The sequence below is a fragment of the Aegilops tauschii genome, chromosome 6 (genome assembly GCF_002575655.3).
Source record: "Aegilops tauschii subsp. strangulata cultivar AL8/78 chromosome 6, Aet v6.0, whole genome shotgun sequence".
Taxonomy (NCBI): Eukaryota; Viridiplantae; Streptophyta; class Magnoliopsida; order Poales; family Poaceae; genus Aegilops; species Aegilops tauschii.
Genome location: NC_053040.3, coordinates 264,274,158 through 264,281,091, shown reverse-complemented (window position 1 = coordinate 264,281,091; position 6,934 = coordinate 264,274,158).

The following is a 6,934-nucleotide window of genomic DNA, read 5'->3' as shown; positions in this document are numbered from 1 at the left end:
GCACGGTCTAACCGCACGAAAGCTTTTAAGGCTAAAGAGAAAAAACGAAAAGAGAGAAAAAACGACGGAAGCAATAGGGGAAAGGAAACGAACAAAGAGTTCGGCGCTAGGCATAGAATCTTCGGAGTCTGGCCGCGTTCCAAGGGTTCGGCTCTAGCCGATTGTCGGACGCATCACGCAAGCGGTACGCCCCTCTGGTGAGAACTTCGTCGATGATGAAGAGACCCTCCCACTTGGGCTTGAGTTTGTCCCTTTTCTTCTCCGGCAGGCATAAACGAGTTCGCCGATGTTATATGTTTTGGCCCGCACTTCTCTGCTTTGATACCTGCGAGCCTGTTGTTGATAAAATGTGGAACAGGCTTTTGCGACATCGCGCTCCTCCTCCAGGGCATCTAGGTTGTCCTGCCGATCGAGCTCGGCCTCTCTCTTCGTACATGCGCACTCGAGGTGAGTCATGAATAATATCGCAGGGTAGCACTGCCTCTGCGCCGTACACCATGAAGAAAGGTGTGTATCAAGTAGTGCCATTGGGCGTGGTCCGCAGCCCCCAGAGTACGGAGTCGAGCTCCTCAACCCAATGCTTGTCTGATTCTTTCAAAGACCGTACTAGTCTAGGCTTAATGCTGCTCATAATAAGACCATTGGCTCTTTTGACTTGACCATTTGTCTGTGGATGATAGACAGAGGCGTAATCGAGCTTAATTCCCAGATTAGCGCACCAGGTTTTCACTTCGTCGGCTATGAAGTTGGAGCCGTTATCGGTGATGATACTGTGCGGAACACCATAACGGTGTACGACACCGGATATGAAGTCTATCACCGGCCTAGACTCGGCCGTTTTAACTGATTTGGCCTCTATCCACTTAGTGAATTTATCCACCATGACCAGCAGATATTTTTTCTTATGGCTTCCTCCTTTAAGGGGTCCAACCATATCCATTCCCCAGACCGCAAAAGGCCAAGTGATGGGGATTGTTTGTAGGGCAGTGGGGGGCATGTGGCTTTGGTTGGCGAAGAGTTGGCATCCGACGCAACGTTGGACAAGGTCCTGTGCATCTGCTCGGGCCGTCGGCCAATAGAATCCTGTACGGAAGGCCTTGCTAACAAGGACCCAAGCTGCGGCGTGGTGCCCGCCGAGACCGGCATGAATCTCAGCCAGGAGCTGCCGCCCCTCCTCCTCGGAGATACACCTTTGAAGGACTCTGGTAGCGCTTTTCTTATAGAGCTCTCCGTCGTGAACCTTGTAGGCCTTCGAACGCCGGACAATGCGGCGGGCCTCATTCTGATCCTCAGGAAGTTCTTTCCTATTAAGGTAGGCCAGGAAAGGTTCGGTCCATGGGGCAGTGACTGCCATAATGAGATGGGCCGATGGTGTTATTTCGGTGGCTGAGCCGCCGATGATATCTGTGTGTTCGACATCTGGGGTTGTGCTCGGATCCGGACTAGTGTTGCCGCTTTCCCCTTGCCACACCACGGATGGCTTAAAAAGCTTTTCCAGAAATATATTAGGTGGGACGGGGTCGCGCTTGGCGCCAATATGAGCGAGAACGTCCGTCGCTTGATTACTTTCATGGGCCACATGATGGAACTCGAACCCCTCGAACCGAGCCGACATTTTTAGGACGGCATTACGATAAGCCGCTATCTTTGGGTCTTTGGCATTGAAATCTCTGTTTATTTGACATATTGCAAGGTTTGAGTCCCCGCGCACTTCTAGGCGTTGTATGCCCATGGAGACAGCCATCCGGAGACCATGCAATAAGGCCTCGTATTCGCCTGCGTTGTTGGAGTCTGTGTATAGTATTTGGAGTACGTACTGAACGACGTCTCCAGCAGGAGACGTTAAAACGACGCCCGCTCCTAGTCCTGCCAGCATTTTGGAGCCATCAAAATACATAACCCAATTGGAATATGTGACATACTCTTTAGGGAGTTCGGCCTCTGTCCATTCGGCGATGAAGTCAGCCAGTACTTGGTATTTAATAGCTCGACGTGGTTTGTATGTAATATCAAATGGAAGGAGCTCAATGGCCCATTTGGCAATTCGACCCGTGGCATGGCGGTTGTTTATTATGTCGTTGAATGGTACTTCAGAAGCCACCGTGATCGAACACTCCTGGAAGTAGTGTCGTAACTTTCGGGATGCCATGAAGACCGCGTATGCTATCTTTTGATAATGGAGGTACCGGGATTTGCATGGTGTAAGGACAGTGGATACGTAGTATACTGGCTTCTGAAGCACGAATTTGTATCCGTCCTGTTCTCGTTCAACGACGAGCACGGCGCTCACCACCTGATGTGTTGCGGATATGTATAGTAACATGGGTTCGCCGACATTTGGCGCGGCCAGGATTGGGTTGCTCGCTAGAAGGGTTTTTATTTCTTCCAGTCCGGCTGTTGCCGCGTCCGTCCACTCGAAGTGATCGGTTCGCCGTAGAAGGCGATAGAGTGGCAATGCCTTTTCTCCCAATCTGGAGATAAAGCGGCTTAGAGCTGCCACGCAACCCGCGAGTTTTTGGACTTGTTTAAGGTCTGTTGGCGTAGCCAATTGTGACAGAGCTCGGATTTTGGCTAGATTTGCTTCAATTCCTCTATTGGAAACGATGAAGCCCAGCAGTTTTCCAGCGGGGACGCCAAAAACGCACTTTTTCGGATTGAGCTTAATGTCGTACGCGCGGAGGTTGTTGAATGTGAGACGTAAATCGTCTATTAGTGTTTCGATGTGCCTAGTTTTGATGACGACGTCGTCCACATAAGCTTCAACTGTCTTGCCGGTCTGCTTCTCCAGGCATGTTTGAATCATGCGTTGGTATGTGGCGCCGGCGTTCTTGAGCCCGAAGGGCATGGTGTTGAAGCAGAATGGCCCATATGGGGTAATGAATGCTGTTGCAGCTTGATCGGACTCCTTCATTTTGATTTGATAGTATCCGGAATATGCATCAAGGAAACACAATGAGTCGTGTCCTGCGGTAACATCAATGATTTGATCAATGCGGGGGAGGGGGAAGGGATCCTTAGGTCAAGCCTTATTGAGGTCTTTAAAATCGACGCACAGGCGCCAGGATTTGTCCTTCTTTGGTACCATCGCCAGGTTTGCCAGCTAGTCCGGATGTTTTATTTCTCTAATGAATCCGACCTCAATTAGCTTGGCTAGCTCCTCCCCCATAGCTTGGCGTTTGGGTTCAGAAAAGCGCCGCAGTGCTTGTTTGACTGGTTTGTATCCCTTTAATATATTGAGGCTATGTTCGGCCAGCTTGCGTGGGATTCCAAGCATATAAAAAGGGTGCCAGGCGAATATATCCCAGTTTTCGCAAAGGAAATCCCGTAGCGCGGCGTCGGCCGTTGGGTCTAGTTGTGCTCCAATAGATGTTGTCTTCTTGGGGTCCGTTGGGTGGACCTGAAATTTGACTATTTCTTCTGCCAGTTTGAGGGAGGTGGATTTGGGTCGTTTGTCTAAGATCACATCGTCCCTATCCACCGTGGAGCGCAGTGCGGTTAATTCTTCGGCCGCGAGGGCTTCAGATAATGCCTCAAGGGCCAGGGATGTGGTTTTGTTTTCAGCGCGGAGTGCTATGTCCGGATCACTGACAAGAGTGATTATGCCGTTGGGTCCGGGCATTTTGAGCTTCATGTACCCGTAATGAGGTATAGCTTGGAAGCGTGTAAAATGAGGTATAGCTTGGAAGCGTGTAAAAGCATCTCGCCCCAACAGGGCGTGATATCCACTGCTGAAAGGAGCCACTTGGAAGGTTATTTCTTCGGACCGATAATTCTCCGGCGTGCCGAATACCACGTCAAGTGTGATTTTTCCCACACCGCGCCTCCCGACTGGGAATGATTCCTCGGAAGGTCATGCTGCTTTGCTCGATGCGGCTCCTGTCTATTTCCATTTTGTGGAGTGTATCCTCATAGATGAGGCTTAGTCCGCTGCCGCCGTCCATGAGGACCTTGGTGAGTCAAAAGCCGTCCACGATGGGACTGAGGACTAATGCGGCTGGCGCTCGGACTGTCCTGTATTTTGGTTCGTCACCGGCATTAAAGGTTATGGCCGTGTCGTTCCAAGGGTTTATCGCGGCGATTTGACAGACTTCGGCGAGGTCGCGGAGTGCCCTTTTGCGCTTATTGTTTGAAGCGAATGTCTCGAAGACCGTCAATACTCTGGGGTAGTTGTCTTCTGGAGGGTGTTGCTCTGGGGCGTTTTTTGGTAAGGATGTCCTAGCCGCTCTTGGCTACCTGCCGGAGTATCCAACATGCTCTAAGGCTGTGGGTTGATATGGTATCCGGTGTTGTGTGTATTTTGCATGGGCCATCAAGCCATCCCTCCAGAACGGTTCCGTGCCGCGTAATGGGTTTATATTTCTTGGCTATTGGACTGGGCATGTCACTGGGATGCGCCCTTTTCGCCTGGACAAGAGGCTGAGTTGGGACCGACGGCTCCTAGCAAGCTGCCTGAGCTTTCCAGGCGCTTTCCATTGTGTTGTACTTCTGTATGGTAGTTGCCAAGTCAGCGAAGTGTAGTATGCAGCGGCGATTGATGGCGTTGAGGATTCCTTCGTCCGTGCAATTGTTGTAGAACGCTGATATCGCGTCCTCGTCGCGGCAATCTTTAACCTTGTCCTTGACAAGGAGGAATCTGGCCTAGAAGTGGTGGACCGGTTCCTGAGGCTGCTGTTGTATGCTCATAAGAGTGCTTATGTCTGGGTGGGTGGGTGGAATTGGATCCGGACCTTGACCCAATCGATGATCCGGAGTCTGAAGATTTTCCAGACTTAACAGTCTGGGCTCCGGAGTATCTTCTGATTGTTTGTGCCCGCCGTCCGATTCTATGTTCGGAAGGCCGGTCACATCCTTTCGCTGGTGGGTATCCGGCCCTGCAGGGTCGGCGATCCGAACATATTCCGTCTTCAGTATGGGGGAAGAGTCGCCGTCTTGCTCCTCAACTACCGCTATCTAGTGGGTGACCGATGGAGACTTAATTTCTCTTTGGTCGGGTTTAAGCCCGATCCGATCGTAATCTGTGGCGATTCCCAGGGCGGCGATGCGATCAAGGAGCTCGTTTAAAGACGAGAACTCCGCTGGATCCATCTGCTTGGAGTGTTTGGAGTCGATACGAAGGGGATTTTCGATGGCCCGAGAGGTCATCGTTGGCTTAACGGCCGAACGAGCGATCATGGTAAAGCCGCCCAGCCGGAGGGTTTGGCCTGGGGCCAGTCCTCCTCCGGCGGTGATATTGTCTTTAAGGACGAGGCGAGTCATCGATGCTGTCGTCGACGGCACAGTGGAACTCTCAATGAAAGCAACAATGTCGGTGTCAAAACCGGCGGATCTCGGGTAGGGGTCCCGAACTGTGGTCTAATGTCGATGGTAACAGGAGACAGGGGACACAATGTTTACCTAGGTTCGGACCCTCTCTATGGAGGTAATACCCTACTTCCTGCTTGATTGATCTTGATGAATATGAGTATTACAAGAGTTGATCTACCACGAGATCGTAATGGCTAAACCCTAGAGGTCTAGCTTGTATGACTATGGTAATGAATCTATCTTCTCCGGACTAAGTCCTCCGGTTTATATAGACACCGGGAGGATCTAGGGTTACACAAGGTCGGTTACAAAGAAGGGAATCTACATATTTGGTCGCCAAGCTTGCCTTCCACGCAAAGGAGAGTCCTATCCGGACACGGGTGCAGTCTTCGGCCTTCGCATCTTCACAGCCCATCAGTCCGGCCCATGGCTAACAGGTCGGACACCCGAGGACGCCTTAGTCCAGGACTCCCTCACTGTTGGCATAAGGAGCGGCCGTCGCACACGCCATATGCATGAGGTACCTCACTATTTGTCGGCCGCCGTCCACTGCCGTCCGTGCTAGCTGGGGATAGCTCAGGTTTGCCGAGACGATCTGGACCTATTTCTCTGGCGTTCTGTTCCATGGCCCACGGACCACTCCTAACAGATGGACACCGCGAGCTACGGAAAAGGCCCACAAGAGCGCACTGTAGGAGGGCGTATAGATCACGTATACTAAATTTTCCCTACTGCAATGCTGTCACGCGTGTCAGACTTTCTACGATCCCAATGCACCAGCGGAAAGCTCATATTTCGGGCTCATCTGAGCCCGAGCACCAAATCGCCTCGTCCGTACTGGAAAATTGGTTTCTGAGCCCTTGCTGTTCTGTATTTTTATAGTACAAATTGTACTGAACTTAACGAATTTCGCACTGGAATTTAATACATCATACATACACGTTAAGTAATGCAAACAGAGCAAACTCAAAATTTCTGCAGTCTAAAATATAGGAAACCCAAAATTTTCTAACAAGTGCACTTGTGTGGAGTTACCTACTGAACTTCTAGGCTGACATTGGTTCTCCTGTTTTCTTTACACAACCAACTTTGTGTTTTTTTATAAGCGAACTAAATGGAAAACTTGATGGTGCACTTCTGTAATTTGTTCAAGGTGAACTGATGCACTTGCAAAGTTAACTTATTATGTTCCTTTTTCATACTGAATTGATGTCTGTTCACAAAATGATAAGAATTAAAGGTGTGAACATTCAGTACATTTGTACCTTCGCTAGCGCCGCACTAGAACTAACATAATAAGTTAAGTTATCAATAGTGATCCATCGATAACAGGTCAATCCCTCCTTATGCTTGAGCGCACTAGAACTAACAACGAGCCGATGCTCTATCAAAAGTTCAACCAGGTCAAAACTTGAAACTGGCCAAACCAGTAGTAGTTGACAGGAAACACTACATTGTTCTCTAACAGTCACAGAGATAAGAAATTAGACAACACTGACAGCAAAACAGGGAGGGATTTGGTGCTTTACAGGATTCTCAAAGGATATACACTTAATGACATTTGAGGCAAACTTTTTTGCCGGCTCATTTGTACAATCTACCAAATCAACTTCTTACTGATAGCAGATTG